This window comes from Vulpes lagopus, chromosome 9 (genome assembly GCF_018345385.1).
Source record: "Vulpes lagopus strain Blue_001 chromosome 9, ASM1834538v1, whole genome shotgun sequence".
In the NCBI taxonomy this organism is placed as follows: domain Eukaryota; kingdom Metazoa; phylum Chordata; class Mammalia; order Carnivora; family Canidae; genus Vulpes; species Vulpes lagopus.
The window spans coordinates 34,618,205-34,636,628 of NC_054832.1; positions in this window are offsets into that span (position 1 = coordinate 34,618,205).

The following is an 18,424-nucleotide window of genomic DNA, read 5'->3' on the forward strand; positions in this document are numbered from 1 at the left end:
CTCAGGACTGCTAGCACTAACACACTATCTGGGCCCGGGGTTAGTCATGTGATCCAGGTGGGGCCAGGTCCTTACCTAAGTTGTTTCTAGATGGAACTAAAGGAATGTCATTATTCTAATGACCAAGCTCGAGAAAATACCCTAGTTCTATCCCCCACAACTGTGAACTTTTCATTATCCCTATTCTGTGCAACTTTACATTATCAAAGTAATAAATGCCTACTTTGGGCCTAAAACAGTTTAAGTGTCCTGATTTGCAAGTGAAAGGACCCTAGGTAAAACAAAAATTGACTCCTGGATCCAAAAAGTGATTGGAAAGGACCTGGGTGTTCAGGCGTGTATTAGTCAAAGAGCTGAGAGCCCCAAGTTTGCTCCTGGGGTGGACTCTGGGGACCAGGTGCACCAGATAATAGAGGCACACCTGGCTCTCTTGCTTATAGTGGTACAGATAAAGCCAGACTTCTGTCCCAGTTATGCTTGATACCAAAGTTCATGCTTTCCCTAGAACCTCCCGATCAAGACATCACGGCCGCTCTGATGAGTGGAGTCCCGGGTCCCAGGGGTCATGGATCCCAAACCACCACAGAGGGCTGTTTGGCCTAAGGTGAGAGTCTGCAGCTGCAGGTGCTCCTCAGGCTCTAGGAGAGAGAAGCCCATAGAGGCAAAGGTCAGACACCACCGCATTCTACTGGCAGCTGGCAGGCAGCCCTGGTACAATCAGTGTGGGATTTGGTGGGCAGGGCTGATGGGAATTTAGCAAAGCTAAGTCCATCTCATTCTCTACGAGGGAAGAATAGCTTCAGGATCTTGCCAGCTGGGATGCCTGGGTGGCTCAGCAGTTGAGCGTCTGCTTTTGGCCCAGGGAATGATCCTGGGGTCCTAGGATCGAGTCCCACATCAGGCTCCCTGCGAGGAGCCTGCTTCTCTCTCTGCCTGTGTCTTTGCCTCTCTCTCTGTGTCTCTCATGAATAAATAAATAAAATCTTAAAAAAAAGAAAAAAAGGATCTTGCCAGCTGCTACCAAGGTGGAGCTCAGAGTTGCCAGCCCCCACCTATCCTGCATGGATCTGGGAAAAGCCAAAGGAGGCTGCTGTGGCCCCCAGTCTTCCCTAATGTCAAGGGAAGCAGAAGTGACTGGGTGGGATGGGGTGGGGGCACATGGTGCCAAATCTCCTTTCTTGCTATAAAACTGACCTGTCTGCTCCATTGACCTCCTGTTCCCCATCTCCTCCTTTGACTTTTTGCAGGTGGTGGTAGATCTTCCTGCTCTGGAAGATCATGGCAGTGTTTTGCCAGAGATCTCATTTCTGGACTTCCTCATGGTGGAGCCCTTGAGCCACTGGTTTCTCAGCTCAGAGGCTGCTTCTTCCCTGTGGGAGTTAGAGGTAGATTTTAAAGAAGAATGATTCTGCTTCCAGATGAGCTTGGACTGGAAGCAGAAGAAATTCCTGCTCAGCACTGGTCCTTTAGAAGGGCAAACTCCCTTGGGGAATTTCACCTCCAGCTGGCTGTCCAGAAATGAAAGCCTAGGGGATATTACTGTAAGGGAAGCCCTGCACTTTGGTACTTTGCTACCAACTAAAGGAGGAAAAAGTTCTTTCCATAGACAGGTGCTGAGCACTTATGAAGCAACTGACAAAGCTACACATTTTTATGAAGTATCAGGAGCCCTGGGCTAGTCAGAGTCACCGGGATTTTGTTATTTGTTTATCCATCCGTTTGGGGGATGGGTGTTGGTGAGGGGAGGGTCAGAAATGGCAGACAGATAACACATACCCTCTGGCCCATTCTGGGAAGATCTAAAGGGGAAGGGGAAGGTACTAGCTCTTGTCTGTTGTACCAGAATGGATCACACCAGTCCCTTTGGCCTTGGATACCTGAAATCTCCCATCCACCTCAGTCTGAGGGGAGAGATAGAGATATCTATGGTCAGAGCAGTATATTTTCACAATTCTGATGTGGGGAGTAGGTTTCTTAAGAGCTAAGGCATCATTAAATGATACTCCAGCCTATGAATACTAAATCTATTTTGACTCAGTTAACTTATTTGCAACCCACAGGAAGTACCTCAAATTGTAAGACTTTGCTATGGTGAGTTGTGGAAGAGCACAGGCTTTAGGGCCAAGCTACTGGGTTCAAATCCTGGCTCTATTATTTACTGGCTGGATGCCTTTGGCAAGTTAAATGTGCAACTGAGAAGAACAGCAGTGTGGACTTCTTATGTCATTGTATAAATATGCAGAACACTTAAAATAGCACCCAGCACCTAATAAGCACTCAATAATTGAAGCTATTATCTCAAAGCTTCTTTTTAGCATTAAAATTCCAACTGTTTGCCTGGGACATTGCCATTGGCTTAGAGTGACCTTAAGGTCAATAGTTCCCCAAAGGCTGAGCTATTGGCTTCTTGCTATGTCACCTTTAACAATTTTGTCGCTGTATAGGTTTCAGCTCTCTCTTGCAGATTGGTCATTCCAATTTTTACCATAAACTTATAAGTACCTAGCATGTTAGTTGGCAAGGAAATATTTTTATGTTTCCTTAACAAATAAGATAGTTTTACTCTTCCTACAACATTAGCAGTAAGTGAAATTCAGTTCACCTTCATTATTCGTAAAAGTTTAACATCCTTTGTTGTCATCATTAGCCTTTTAAAATCACAAGCCTTAAGAATGAATCATTCCTATTTGGTTCTATAAGTAGCAAAGTCAAGAAGCTTTAGTGCCGCAATGTATCACTGCTTTAAGGATAACCCTCCAGCCCCAGGAGGCCTGACCCTGTTGTTTCCTCAACTAGACTGAGAGCTTGAGGCTGCAGAGTTGATGCTCCTTTGCCTTAAAAGTCCCTCCTTGCATCAGGTGGGGTTCAGACTCGTTATCATTTGCAATAGGAAGTTCAGTTTGAGCCTAAGCTCTCCCACTGGGACTTAGGCATGGCTGGGTTGTGGCTCACTTACATGGTGGCTCAACTGAAGTTTCTTAGCATGTCATCTTCTGGGAGAGAACCAGTCCTGGGGCATGGAGGGGGCAGATCTGATGGCTTTGACCCAAGTGATGGGTTGGGCAGAGATTCCGATTGTAGCATGGAAGCTTATACAAACCCCTCTAAGTAGAACAAGGGGAAAGGCAAACCTTGAAAGAGTGGTTTCACACAACCTTGCCATTTTGGAATACAAACCACACAAAGGATAACACAAAGGGAGAGGTCTATTCTCCTTTCCAGGCCAATTTGTAATTGACTTTGGTACTTGGCAAAGCAGTATGAAGTAGGGATGCTTGGCTGTTCCAACTTCTTGCTCTTACAAACACAGATGGTGAACATCCATATATATATTTATACATACGTATACATGTATCTATACAACTTCTCACAAATCCATGATTTTCTCTAGGATAAATTGGGTCAGAGGCATGTAGAATTCTGACATTGCCTAACTTTTTAAAAAAAAAAGATTTATTTATTTGAGAGAGAGAGAGCACCAGTGGGGAGAGGGGCAGAGGGAGAGAATCTTCAAGTAGACACCTTGCTGGGTGTAGAGCTTACCAGATATGGGGCTCCAGGCTCAATCTCATGACCTATGAGATCATGACCTGAGCCAAAACCAAGAGTTGGACACTCAACTGACCAAGCCACCCAGATGCCCCTCTCACATTTTTTTTAAAGAGTATGGAAGTAAAATGTGCATATACAGCCAGGCCTGTCTTTTTTTCTTTTAAATAATACAGAGATTTACATACAAAACTTTAAAAAAAATTTTTTTAACTAAAACTAGATACATTCTAAAACTTTTTCTTTGGACTTAGGTAAATTTTTTTTTTTTCTGGCCATATTTCTATTTTTCCCTTTGGCAGATACTGTTAGCTCTCCACTTCAAAGCTATTCCCAATCCTTGCTCACTTCCACAACAGAAGTTGGGAAAGCCACGTCGTGCTTGCTTTCCCAGATTTCCTTGTAGCTAGAAGTGGCTAAGTGGCCCAATCTGGCTAATGAAACATAAAGTAAAACTTATTGGGTCTTATGGAGAAATATTTTTTCCTTTCTGCTAAGTGAGACTTATGAAAAGAAAGTCTCTGCCAGGAATGCTCCTTTAGTGCCCTGTCTTCAAACAGTTGTGTGAGGATGTAATCCTTGCTACAGTAATCCTTGCCACCTTGTGATCATGAGGCAACATGCATGAGGCAGAACAAAACAGCTAAGATACTGATGATAGAAAAGGTAAAAGGCAAAAGATTCCTGGGCGTTGAGGATACCATTACATGGACCAGCCATGGTAGCTTCTACCTCCCATTTCTATTCCGTGAGACAGTAAGTAACCAAGATTACCTAAACCATTCTAGTTTACGGCTTCTATTCCTTATAATGAATACATCCTACTTGAAACAATCTCCCCTTTTTAAAACAATTCAAAATGAGATCATTATCCCTTCCCCCTCATCCTGTGTTCCTCACCTGTAGGGTGGTTTAAATACTCCCACTCTGATTACATTCTTTACAAAACATTTAAGAATGTGAGACACCTAGATCCATTTCTCAGCAATGCTGGCATCCTTCACAAACGTTCCTGCCCACCCAGCCCTGGTTCAGCCTGGTTTTCCAGTCCTGTTGCCCATCTCCTGTTCAGCCCTTAGTGCTCCCTAGGCTTCGCCTGACTCTCTCATCAGCCTGTCTTCCTTTTCCTCCTCCTGCCTCTTCATGCACTCTGGCTCTTTCCCAAGCCAAAACAGATCCCAACCCTCTCAATGTGGTAACACTGTTTTCTAGATAGCCTCCTCCTATCTATCCTCTCCTATACCACCCCAAATTTGGTCCTGGAGCTCTGAAACCTTGGAGGCTCAGCTTCTTGAATATTTAGTTCCTCTCCCAAGCTCATAGAAACAATTGCACCGAAGTCTCCATCACTGGGCATGGTTCCTTGTATCTTCCCTGTTATTGGGCAACTTAACAGATGTTCTTTACCCCAATCCTCATAGCAAAACAATGACACCTCATTTATCTACCTAATTCATTTGTTCAAGGACTCTTTCACCATTGACCTCATTCTTTTTTTTTTTTTTTTAGAAATTTTATTTCTTTTTTTTTTTAAACTTTTTATTTATTTATGATAGTCACAGAGAGATAGAGAGAGAGGCAGAGACACAGGCAGAGGGAGAAGCAGGCTTCATGCACCGGGAGCCCGACGTGGGATTCGATCCCGGGTCTCCAGGATTGCGCCCTGGGCCAAAGGCAGGCGCCAAACCGCTGCGCCACCCAGGGATCCCTTTAGATTTATTTATTTATGAGAGAGAGAGGCAGTGACACAGGCAGAGGAATAAGCAGGCTCTGTGCCGGGAGCCCGACACGGGACTTGATCCCAGGACTCCAGGATCGCATCCTGGGCCAAAGGCAGGCGCTAAACCGCTGAGCCACCCAGGGATCCCTCATTGACCTCATTCTAATCAAAATGCAATTATATGGGGGGGGGGGGGGGGGGGACGGGCAGATGCCCTTGGATAAAAAGTTCCTGTTTTAAAAGGCCAACTCTTCACCTGGCAGCCAGGTGGCACTTTTGTCACCTTTGAGCCTTGAAACAGCAGGACCATCTTCAAAGGTTATTCCTGCTATCAGTGACAACTTGCATGGGAGAGGCACATGGATGATGAACCCTGGCAGTCATAGTGTGCTGATTTGTTTCCAACCTTCAATCTCATCGTGAAAGTTAAAATGTCCCTAACTTTTGGCTATGTGTGCAAGCCTGGTGGTCTATTGCCAATAGGAATTGTACCTTGGTTCACTATCTTCAGAAGCACCTGAGGGTACTTGGTAGTAGATTCTTGAGCCTCAGATCTACCCAGTCTGATTTTCTATGCTTAAAGAGAATCTGGAAGTGTGTCTTGTGCATTCCAAGGTTTGAATGGGTGATGGACTTATTTCCAGGCTGGGATTTGTCCCAGATTGAGCCTGAATCCATGCAACATGAGTCATGCTATATCCAGGCTCGACTGTTATTGCAAGTGCCCCCATTTTGTAAATGGTTTCTTCTTGGTTCAGGTCAGGAGGTCAAGGCTGAATCAGTTGTGGGCATAAACTATCACCAATCTCCCAAATTCCCAGTCCTTACCCTCACCTGTTTCCCTAAAATTCCCCAGACCTATGTGGTTTGAGAGGTTGGCTCCAGGTGCAGCCACCAGAGGGATCTGTTACATCTCCTCTCTGCCTCTCACCCTCCTGCCTTGACCTCCATTCACCAAGAGACTTTCAGTGGGGGAGACTTTCAGCCCCATGAGAGTAGTACTGTGTGTGCCCAGTAGCTCCTAAATTTCCTTGTGAAAACAGTTCCTTCAGGGTTTGGGGGAGGCCTGCGCAAATGTGTACACACATGTACGCACACAGATGCCCCTCAGGTCCACCAGTTCATGCAAAGAAACACCCTGTACAGCCCATGAGTTCTTCAAGGAGCCAGATTTCAGATTCTAGTCTGGACTGAACTAAGGCATCCTGGTAGTTAAGTACATGCTGGGACACCAAGTTTATTAGAGCCCTTCAGGGCAGGAACATGAAGACTTTAAGTTTTCTATTCCATTGTTCAGTGGCATAGACTACAGTAGCCAGACATATCTCCCTCCCTCCTATACATCCTCCTTACAATGAAAAACAGTTGGCAATTTTGCTTTGCAAACTTAGTTTCATCCCAGACATTTGGCCATAGGGCTTGGAGCATGAAGGACATCTTTGGAGCCCTTTGCATGCTGAAATTTGGACCCCCAGAGAAGAGACACTTCTCTAGCAGGGAGAGTCTGAGTGGGACTTCTCAAAATGTTAAATAAAATTGTAAAAAATGTAATTATGAGAAATTCATTTTCATCTCATAGCCAAATACTTTGGGGTTTGTGTTTGTCACTCATAGGGAGTTTTTTAATTTGATGTATTAACGTTTGGTTCATTAGCCCTGGGGCAATTACCAGCTTGATGGAAAGAACCACATCATAATAGACGGGACCAGAAGGTGGCCTGCTTCTCGTGGAGCCAGTGCCTGAAAGAGTACCAAGCTGACCTTCAGCTTGGCTGCCTGGCAGGGCCTGCAGGGATCAGTTTATTACCCAGTGAACTCTGCTGTTGTCTTTCCTACTAAATCTAAAAGGAGAATTATGATTTTCCCTGACAGCTTAGTCTTAACGCTTTTGTAACTAGTAGAAGGGGAAGATGACTAAAAGGGATATAACTGGGGCTTAATTTCAAAAGACCACAATACAATGGCCATCAGATATGAAAATGCATGTGAGACCAATCCCCCAGATGCGGAATGTACACACAAAACTGTGCAGAACTATTCCATGGTGCTTGGACCCTTAAGTGAGATGGAAGATATGAATAGGAGTTGGAGTGGAACAGGGAGAAGACGTGGGTGGATTTCTTTGGAGAGAGATGCTGGACTGTTGTGAGTCCCACCATTCTCCAAGGAGGGATAAGTTCTACTTCCATTTCAGGTCTAGCAAGGGAACTTATATAGGATCCCTTGGAGAGCTTGATGTGTGTTCCCTGCAATTGAAAAACATGGTGGGTGAGGGGACCTGTACTCACAACTGAGAGAACTCTGGGGCTGTGGCAGCAAAATTGAAGTGGCTGTGCTGGGCCAGACTTTCAGTAATGCCCATGGACCAGACAGAAAGAGCTGGCTTGGATCTCTCTGAATCCTAAAGAAGAGCAAAGGAAGGGCACTTTTTTTTTTTTTAAGTTTTCATTCATTTGAGAGAAAGAGGGAGAGAAAGTGAGCAAGCATGAGTGAGGGGCAGAAGCAGAGGGAGAGGGAGAAGCAGACTCCCACTGAGCAGAGAGCCCAATGCAGGGCTTCATTCCAAGACCCTGAGATCATGACCTGAGCCAAAGGCATATGCTTAACCGACTGAGTCACCCAGATGCCCCAAGAAGGGCACTCTTTTTTTTTTTAATTTATTAATGAGAGAGACAGAGAGAGAGGCAGAGACGCAGGCAGAGGGAGAAGCAGGCTCCATGCAGGGAGTCTGATGTGGGACTCAATCCTGGGTCTCCAGGATTAGGCCTGAAGGCAGCGCTAAACCACTGAGCCACCTGGGCTGCCCAAGAAGGGCACTCTTAACGGTGAAAGTATGTATGGGGAGGACCTCCAGAAGAGTGGAAGCTAAAGGTGATAGAATGCCGTCAGAGAGAAGAAAGCTGTCATCATGGGATTGCAACTGAATGGGGGCCCAGATCTTCAGAAAAGCCCACTAAAGAAAGAGCTGGCTTTAAACATCTGCCAGAAAAAATAAAATAAAATAAAATAAATAAATAAATAAATAAATAAATAAATAAACATCTGCCAGACTAGGAAGTACAAATCTAGTTGAGGGAGGTACCAGTTTTGGGAAACTGATTCTGATGTAGGCAAGCAGGAGCAAGGACAGAGGTAGAGAGGAAGTCAGAAATGCTCCCACCAAACAACCTCTTTGTGAAAATAAGGGAAAAGTCTATGGATTTGAGTGGTGACACTCTTCCCTCTCCCCAGAGTTGTTCAGTGTCCAACTTGCACAATTGTGATGACCCTGAGACAAAACCAAATTCATGGCTCTTTTACAAAAAAGGAAAATAGGTTTGTACTGAAGGAGGGGGATATATTTGATATATTTAATGGTAAATCAAGTTAGAAGTTTTGATTAATATTTTGGACAGAATATTCAAATTACTCAGTTGATCTGTATTTGCAATGTATGGACCCTTAGGAGAGTCTATAAAACCCAAGAAGGAACAAAACAGGCTGTGTTACCTACCAAATTTTCATCCAGGGGTAGGGTATGCTCATTGAATGAATTTTGAAAGGTCATTGGGGGACAAAAATAAAGTTACATTTTGTTTACAACTCGATTTAACACATGAAGGAGGAAGAAGAAAAAGATCCCTGAAATTTTAAGTAGATTGAACTGATTGGATTTACCTTACAAGTCTGAACAATTTTCCATATTGGAAAAAATAGCAAACAAGTTTAATTTTATGTACTGAGACTTCTTTAAGTTGAAGAGTTGTAAGCAATCAAGGACGATTCCAGAGAGAACAAGGAAGGAAGATAAACTTGAACCCCTGGTAAAAGCCTGATTGATGTGGCTGGGAAAGTGAAGTTGAGGTTCTCTAGGGAATGAAATAGTGATACTTCAGTGTGGGAACTAGAGGGCTGATGCTTGTTTTGTATAGGACTTTGGGGAAAAGTCTACAAGGAGAACTTAACTGCATAGTTCCTTTGCTGCTGGCAACCAGACACGGATTACTGGGTCCACGGCTACTTATTTAAGGGGAGCCTTACATCAGACATCAAGATCAAGGTGCCCAGGGGCACCTGGGTGGCTCAGTCTGTTAAGCCTCCAACTCTTGATTTTGACTCAGCCCATGATCTCAGGGGCATCAGATTGAGCACTGTGTTGGACTCTGTGCTGGGTATGGAGCCTGCTGAAGATTCTCTCCTCTCCCTCTTCTCTCCTGCTAGATCCTGGGACGCCAGGATCATGACCCAAGCCAAAGGCAGATGCTTAACCAACTGAACCACCGAGGCACCCTACTTTTAGCCATTCTGAACAGTGTGTGGTGGTATTTTATTGTGGTTTTGATTTGTATTTCCCTGATGAGTGATGTTGAGCATTTTTTCACACTACATTCTTATGCAGCCATCTGGCCTTGCCTTTTCTTGGTCTCTGGGCTTTTCCATGTTGGGCTTGCTTCTGCTCACATTTTCTTCCACGGTTTGCCCTTCATGTGGGCTCTGAAAACTTTTTCTTAGGTACCTGTCCTGAAAGCTAAATCTTCAGACTTCAGAACTCCAAAGCAGTGTTTCCCAACATTTTACCCATCATAATGGTATGCCATAGCATACTGAAAAATGACATTTTTGTTATGCACTGTGACAAACTGGCAAGATTTAGAGCCCCAATGGAGGTTTCAGGGTATGAAGGTGACCAGCTCAGGGTTCCAGCCACTGGAAGATTGAGGGGTCTGTGTATTGGGATATGCTTATTGGAATACTCTGCTCTAGTAGACCTGCCTTACTCACTGGACTATGAGGTTAACATCTGCACTGGTTTCCTAGTATTTCTGGTCCTGCTTACCTTTCTGACCACAGTGGAAAATGCTCTGTCACTCAACTCCAACTGGCCTCATGATACTTATACCATTCTTACCCTGAGTAGAGTTCTCATACCTGTACTGTAGATATCTCATGGGAACTTGTTAGGCATGAAGAATCTCAGGTCACACACAGATCTTCTAACTAGAAATCTGCATTCTTATTCCCACCTATCTGGTCATATTCCTACAGTTTATTCTGGTTACTTCCCCCCCATTAGTCTGTTGGTATGTTGATATTCTCTAAAAACAGCATAACATAAATTCTCTCTTTGAAAAAGAAAAAGAGAAATCAGAAATATGAGTCTTCCTTTAAGAAGGAAATCAGTTTTCATAGGGAAACTTTGAAGGAAACATTTGAACCTTCTATTCCAACACTGCTTGTAAATTTCTTTCTTTTCTATTTGCTGATAAGGAAAGTCAGAGGATTCAGTGTATTTTTGACCTTCAGGAGCTAAATATTTATTCATTGATTATGGATTAATTATAGAACGAATAATTAATGGAGATAAGTCTCAGACTTTACCACTCGAGGTGATGAAGTTCTTTGTCATCCAGGGTAAAGTAGCATGGCAAGGACTTGCTTGATGTCAAATTATTTTATTACAAGAATCTATTTTTATCCATCTACTATGTAATTACAATGTGTTTGTGTCCCTCAAGGGCCACGAAGTATGTTTTAGGTAATTATGAGAAGTCACAAGACATGACTAGAGTAATAATGGTTCATAAACTATACATAGGGCAGCCCCGTGGTGGTTCAACGCTGCCTACCGCCCGGAGTGTGATCCTGGAGACCCAGGATCGAGTCCTGCGTCACGCTCCCTGCATGGAGCCTGCTTCTCCCTTAGCCTATGTCTCTGCTCTCTCACTCTCTCTCTCTGAATAAATAAATAAATCTTAAAAAAAAAATAAACTATACATATTAGTCAATTCAGATAAAACTGAACTTAAAATAAACCTTCAAGAGTTTAAATTCTGTTAGTGCCAAAAGCTAAGTTTCTTGTTCTAACACCCTTAAAATCATGTTCTAATCTCTGATATGGGGACTCCTAGGTGGCTCAGCATCTGCCTTCAGCCGAGGGCGTGATCCTGGAGTTCCGGGATCGGGTCCCACATCAGGCTTCCTGCATGGAGCCTGCTTCTCCCTCTGCCTTTGTCTCTGCCTCTCTTTCTGTGTCTCTCATGAATAAATAAATAAAATCTTTAAAAAAAAAATGTCTGGTATGTAAAACACCAGTTCTCTGTTTCCCTCCCTTTGTATAGTGGTTAAAATAAAACCAAAACACAAGACCAAGCTCTGTTTATTCCTCACTTCTACACTTTTCAACAAACTGATCCTATCATCTTTGGCAGGAAAAAATACGTTTGGGATAAAGCATTGTTAAAAGACTGTCGCTCAGGATGCCTGGGTGGCTCAGCGGTTGAGGGTCTGCCTTTGGCTCAGGGCGTGATTCCATATCTGGCTCCCCACAGGGAGCCTGCTTCTCTCTCTGCCTATGTCTCTGTGTCTTTCATGAATAAATAAATAAAATCTTAAAAAAAAAAAAAAAAAGAAGAAGACTGTCCCTCCTGTCACCTAACAGAATCTTAACTTACTATATTTTACTGTTTCCCTTTATAAACTTTCTCCTCTGGCTGTTCACAACCAGTGTTTTAGGGACAAATTCTGCTATGACTGATAAAAATTATGTTCATGGTTAAAGAAATACCTTATATCATTTTTAAAAAATTCTATGAATAATCCCATCCTCCTTGTGTTAGGTTACTTGTAGTATTCTGTTGAGAGAGTTCTGCAGCTATGACAGGAAAATTTTGACCTGCTTTTTCTGATTTGGTAGTTTCACTATCTTCATGAATTTCATACAGTATGCTCCAGCTACATTGACCTGGCATTTCTTAAATGGTGGCCATTTAAGCTGCTTCACATTTTTCAATCTCAAAAATATTTTGTGCTGAATTTTTTCATATATGCAATAGCTAACATTTATTACCAGTCTCTGTGTGGGGAATAGACTCTAAGATGGCATTCCTAATCCCCAACTCCTGGTATTCACAACATTGGATAATTTCCTCACCCTGAGGGTGAGTAGGACTTACTTCTAATCAATAGAATATGACAAAAGTGATAGGTTGTGATTATCTTATATTATACAAGACTCAGTTTTTCTAGCAGACTCATTCTAGGGATTTTTTTTTCCTTGTTAGATTTGAAGAAGTAAGTGGTCAAGTTAGAAGACCCATGTGGCAAGGAGTTGAGGGCAGCCATTAGGAGATGAGGATGGCTTTCATCCAAGAGCCAATAACAGCCCCTTCTTCAGTCAAGGCTTGAGATGAGAATCCAGCTCTGGCTGACACTTTGATTACAGTCTTGCAGAGGACCTAGCAAGCCATATGCAGACTCACACCCCACATAAACTGTGAGATATGAAATACATATTGTTATAAACTACAAATTTTGTGGTAGTTTGTTATGCAGCAATAGAAAACTAATATGCTCTGTGATAAATATTTTACAGTTATTAACTCAATTGATTTTCATGACAGACTTAAGAGACTGATAATATTATTATTCTAGTGTTTATAGATGAGGAGAATGAGGTTCAGGAAACTTGAGAAACTTGTCCAGAGCCACACAGCATGTAATGGTAAGGATTTGAAGTCAGGCATCCAACTCTAGAGTCCATGGCCTAAGATTTCTACATTCTTAGTTTTATAGACATAGTACCAATCTTTCAAGAAGGCAGAATCAGTTTATAACTTTACCAGCAGTGGATAAGGGTACCTATTTCTCAATATTCTTTCCAGCATTGGTGATTTGTTTTAAAAATGATAATTTTATAAGTAAGTAAATCACAATTTCTAAAATTTGTGCATTTTTTTTCTGTGTCCTCAGATTTTTGTTTTCTAGCTCTATTCTCCTTTTCTTGAACCTTTTATGGGTAGCATTTGCTTTGGGTATTATGGGAAGAGAGATGAGATAGTAAAGAAATCCAATAGTAAATAGTGAGATAGTAAAGAGATCTCCAATTTTTGTCCTTTCAAGTAAGAAAAAAAAATGGAAAGAAAATAAATTTTAGATTAAATTAAACTTTTGATGGATGGCCAAATGAAAGGACTGACATAGAATGGCATTTTGAAGTCTAACATGCCTGCCCATTTATGGACTATATTTTAATTATACAGTCCATGGCTATCAAAGTGCCTAAAAATTTTATTTCTATTTTAGGAAGGGGGAATTTTTTGATCTCTATATATTCTAATTAGTCACTTATTGATTTATATCTTCTTTTTGCTTGGGTAAATGATCTCTGGAGCTCTATGATTAATTTTCTCCATTGTACCTTCCCCGGAAATGCCATCCCCACAAATTGTGCTTCACCCAGTAACAGTCTGAATATGCAAAGAAATTAACATGGTAGCAATTAGGTTTAGAAAGCAACATTGTTTGATAGATTTAAATTTGTTTTTTTCCCTGAAATAAGCCTAAAAAGTTATGAAGTTTGCAAATTTACCCAAGGAGGAAGTACAAAATCACTGATATCTGTAATAATTCTCCATAACATTATTATTAGAGAGCAGATGTTTTCTCTTTCTGAAAGAAGACAAAGATATCATTTCAGTTCATGAAATTGCAAACTTCAGATACCTCTCAATGAGAATGGAAATAGTTCAAATATGAAGGCACTCATTTTTGTGGTGGTGTGGTTGATGCTAAATTTAATGGGAAAACAATTAGGATGTAATACCCAGAATTTTTAAAGATTTTATTTATTCATGAGAGACAGAGAGAGAAGCAAGCTCCATGCAGGGAGCCCGATGTGGGACTCGATTCTGGGTCTCCAAGATCACACCCTGGGCTGAAGGCAGGTGCTAAACCACTGAGCCACCCAGGCTGCCTGTAATAGCCAGATTTTAACAACACTTTAAAACAAAGCATTAAATCATTAATCAGTTAATTAATAAGATAGATGGCAGTGGTTTTGAAATCAGAAATCTAGAACATGTAATGACACCATGAACATATTTGTGAGAACAAACATTACCTCCCTAACCTGTGGAATGTTTCATGATTGAGGTACCATTGTACCTCCCTAATTGTATAGATTGGCTTTCCATGATGAAGAAGAAGCTGATGAAGCTGATGATTATGATGACTAATGATGATAGCTACACCTGAGTAGGGGTTTGCCATGTGCCAGGAATATCACTGTATCTCATTTAATCTTCATCATGACCATATGAAGAAGTCATATTATTATCTCCATTTTACAGATGAAGAATCCACAGCTCAGAGAGGTTAGGTTGCTCAAGGTCACATGGCTGGTGGGAGGCAGAGATAAGATTCAGATTCAGGCATGATTGACCTCAAAGACCACTAACTTTGCTAAACCAGGATATGCAACTCCACAAAGTTGGGTTGATTTTGGATTAACCCAAAGGGCTGAGTCTCATATATTAACTCCAGAGACACAGCCAAAACAAGATTACAGACAAAGACCTTTTTATTTTCTTCTTCCTTATCAGGATCACCTTTCAGACATTTCTCTGACACTTGAAGATAAGAGATGTCTATAATCCTACCAAAATGCTTATGACTTGAACATACCTTCTTTTTATCCCAAGTATATTTGTATTGTTAGATACTGTGGGTGACTTGCCATTACTCAAGTGGTCCTCTTACTTGGAAAGGTGATAAGCCTGGCTGTTTATTCCAGAACTCCACATCTCTTAACAGTGAGAAGTATGGTCACTTTCTCCACAGCAGGCACCCACCATAGGAACTGTCCATGGTGGTTCCTTTTAGAACTCCCAAGTCATATTAGGACCTTCTAGTATGAGGCATGGTGCTGAATTTCTAGTGAGGCGCTCTCTCTCTCTCTCTCTCTCCTACTTACCTCCTTCTTTCCCTCCTTTCTCTTTTTCTCTCTCTTTGTGTATTCATGAATTAGATGTATATCTATCTAACTTGTCCTCTTACATTACGGATTTTGAGATTCTAATTTTCTGATGGTTAGAAATGGCAACATACTTATTATATGCTAAAACAATAAAATAATGATCTCTAATGAGAAGGATCATAGGATGTCTATAATATGTTCACAACATATGACATCTTTGTATTAAATGCCTTATGTTGTTAATCTTTAAATACCAGGAATATAGAAATGACTATAATTATAGGACCACTTTGATTGCATTTCTGAGTATATGAACCACTCTTTCAAGAGGAAAATAAACCACCTCACTATGGTAGACTATATTACTGCTTACCTGTAATTTTGGTGCTCTTCTCTATAGTGTCTCTGTCAATTGGGAAGATTATACATCACTGCCTTGTACTCAGAAGTAGCCATGTGACTTCCTTTGGTCAATCTAATAATGTAGGACACTTCTGAGTAGAAGCTGTTTGTCAGCATGTGTGGCCCACAATGCTACAAGAAGACTTCTCCATTAATTTGAGCCCCAAAGTGAAATTAACTGGATCAGAGCAGAAGCTGACCCTAACTTGGTAAGTAGAATAAGGGAGAGACAAATCTTTGCAGCTATAAGCCACTGAGCTGTTTAGAGGCACTTCTTGCCACAGTATAACCTAGTGTATCATGACTGGTACTTTTATCATTCTCATTTGTCACTGTAAAACCCACTAGGGAATAAGCAGTCACAAAATAACTCTCTAGTAGTGATAAACAGTAGATTTTTAATTTAATACAATAAAACCCATGTGGATTACAAAATCCTCAACCTTCTTTTCTCTCTGCTGGGTTGAACCAAGACTTCTTTTCCATGCTGGGATATTCCTGATAGTGCTTCACACTAGTTTCTGGGCTGTCTGTACTAGTTTGCCTAGGCAGCCATTACAAGATACCATAGATTGAGTGGCTTGAACAACATTCATCAGTGCTTACATGCCAAAAGCAAACAAACAAACAAAAAAAACCCATAAAAAACCATAGGTGGCTGTAAGAATTCCAGTCACTATGCACAACATTTCTCTTTAAAAAAACAAAGTTTCCTAATTTCAAAACAGGAGTCTAATTGCACCTAGTAATAACCTAAAATTAAAGTAATTCCTTGTTTTCTTTTCCATTATGTTTACTTTGTTAGAATGAATGGAAGTTTTAGACCTTATATTGGGTTCCCTTGGAAACAGATTCTGAGACAGAGAGTTATATGCAGAAGGCAAGAGAGGTGATCTTGGGACATACACATGTAAGGACATGAAGATGTAAGGATTGGTCAGAGTGAGAAACTAACCAGCAACATGGCTGTGACTGAGACTTCAGCTCATCCCAAAAGGATCTGGTCTTCATAATTCTGCATCAGCCAGTCATGGCTGTATGCTGCCCTCTGGAAAGAGTCATAGCTCTGGGCAAGGTGTAGCCCTGTGGCTGAGGACAACGTTCAGTGAGGGACACAGCTGTAAACTGTCAGCAGCTGGTATGAGCAGATGGGGGAATATGTGCATCTCTTAAGAAGAGATCTGGGTGAAGTACCACAGGATCCACTGCAGCCCACCCTTGTGCCATTCATATTGACTTACTACTCATAGTAACTTTGTCTCACCCCGGAGCAGCTTTCACAGGATTCTGGTTGGTCTTGTGTTTTGGGGATTGAGGGTAAGTGGGGCTACTGCTATGTCATCCCTTGGTCTCTTGAAGCCATGTAATCTACCAATGGGGACATAGCTCCACACAATGGTCATTCATTTCAGTTTATCATCTCTGAATTGGCACCTCAGTTTTGTCTTTAAGAGACTGTTCTATTGTTATTAGACTGATGGCTTCTAGTGTTGTGCAATCTAATAGGACCAGTGGATGCCATGGTCATGATCCCATTACTCCATTTCTTTCCTGGAAAGTGAGTCTCTCATTCTAAGACAATGTTATATGGAATTCCACATAGGTGGATCAAACATTCTGAAAACCTTTGGTTGGTGATTTTTGAGCCAAGGCCTTGCAGGAAGGAAAGGCAAACTTATGTCCAAAATATGTATTGATTTCAGTCAAGATAATTTGCTGCCTCTTGCAAGGTGAAAATAGTTGATCTCTGCAAGAGATGGTGTCATTCCAGGGGGCTTAGCTCTGCTGTTGGCATTTAGACATTTAGCAGTGGCAGTAGCTAGATCAGCTTTGATGAGTGGAAGTCCATGCTGTTGGACATAACCTTCATCCCTCCCACCATGTCTATCGTCCATGAGATATTAGAGGCTGGCTGATGACAACTGGCCAGTCATCCTGTCTACTTCATTGTTTACTACCTCTACTATTGTGGATGATCTCTGTCAGGTGTTAGCATGTAATACATTGATATTTTTGCCAACTATCATAAGTCCAAATGTCTCTCTCTTGGATCTTGTTGACCCTGGTATTCCAATCTTTCTTTTTCCAGTTCCCTGACCAACCAGCCAAACTATTGCCACTCCCCATGAGTTTGTATATATTCTTTTTTAAAAAAGATTTTATTTATTTATGACACACACACACACACACAGAGGCAGAGACACAGACAGAGGGAGAAACAGGTTCCATGCAAGGAGCCCGATGTGGGACTCGATCCTGGGTCCCCAGGATCAGGCCCTGGGCTGAAGGTGGCGCTAAACCGCTGAGCCACCCGGGCTGCCCAGTATATATTCTTACATCAGTTCACTTCTTTTTTCCACAGACAGTGGGTAACTAGATACACTGTTTGGAATGCTGCATAATGGAGGATTTCCCTATCTTTCAGAGTCATTACTAACTGACATTATAAATTAGCAACAGGCTCCCACCAAGCTTTGGGTCTTCTAGCTCTGTCAAACAAAATATCACAACAGAGCTTATTTTTTACAGTTTTAACTCTGAACAAAAGAGTTTATTTTTCACAGTTTTGGAGGCTGGAATTCTCAGACCAGGGTGGCAGCATGATTAGGTTCTGGTGAAGGCTCTCTTTCTGGACTGGAGATAGTCACCTTCTTGCTGGGTCCTCACATGGTAGAGAGGGGCGGAAGGAAGCTCTCTGATGTCTCCTCTTATAAGGGCACTAAACCACATCAAGGGGGGCCTGATTAACAATCTCATCTAAATCTAATAACCTCCCAAAGGCCTCATTTTAAAATACCATCATATTGGAGGTTAGAGCATTAAAATATGAATTTTTGTGGGGCACAATGCAGTCCACAGCACAAGGCAAACTCATCCTTGAACCAAGATCAACCTATTTCCTTCCTCTTTCAGCTGATAACAAGCCTTCCTTACCCCCTTATGTAGCTATAAATATGAGTTAAAGTAGAGGGATTCTGGACCCTCTGCATCTGTTGCTTATTTATATCCTCTCACCCTGC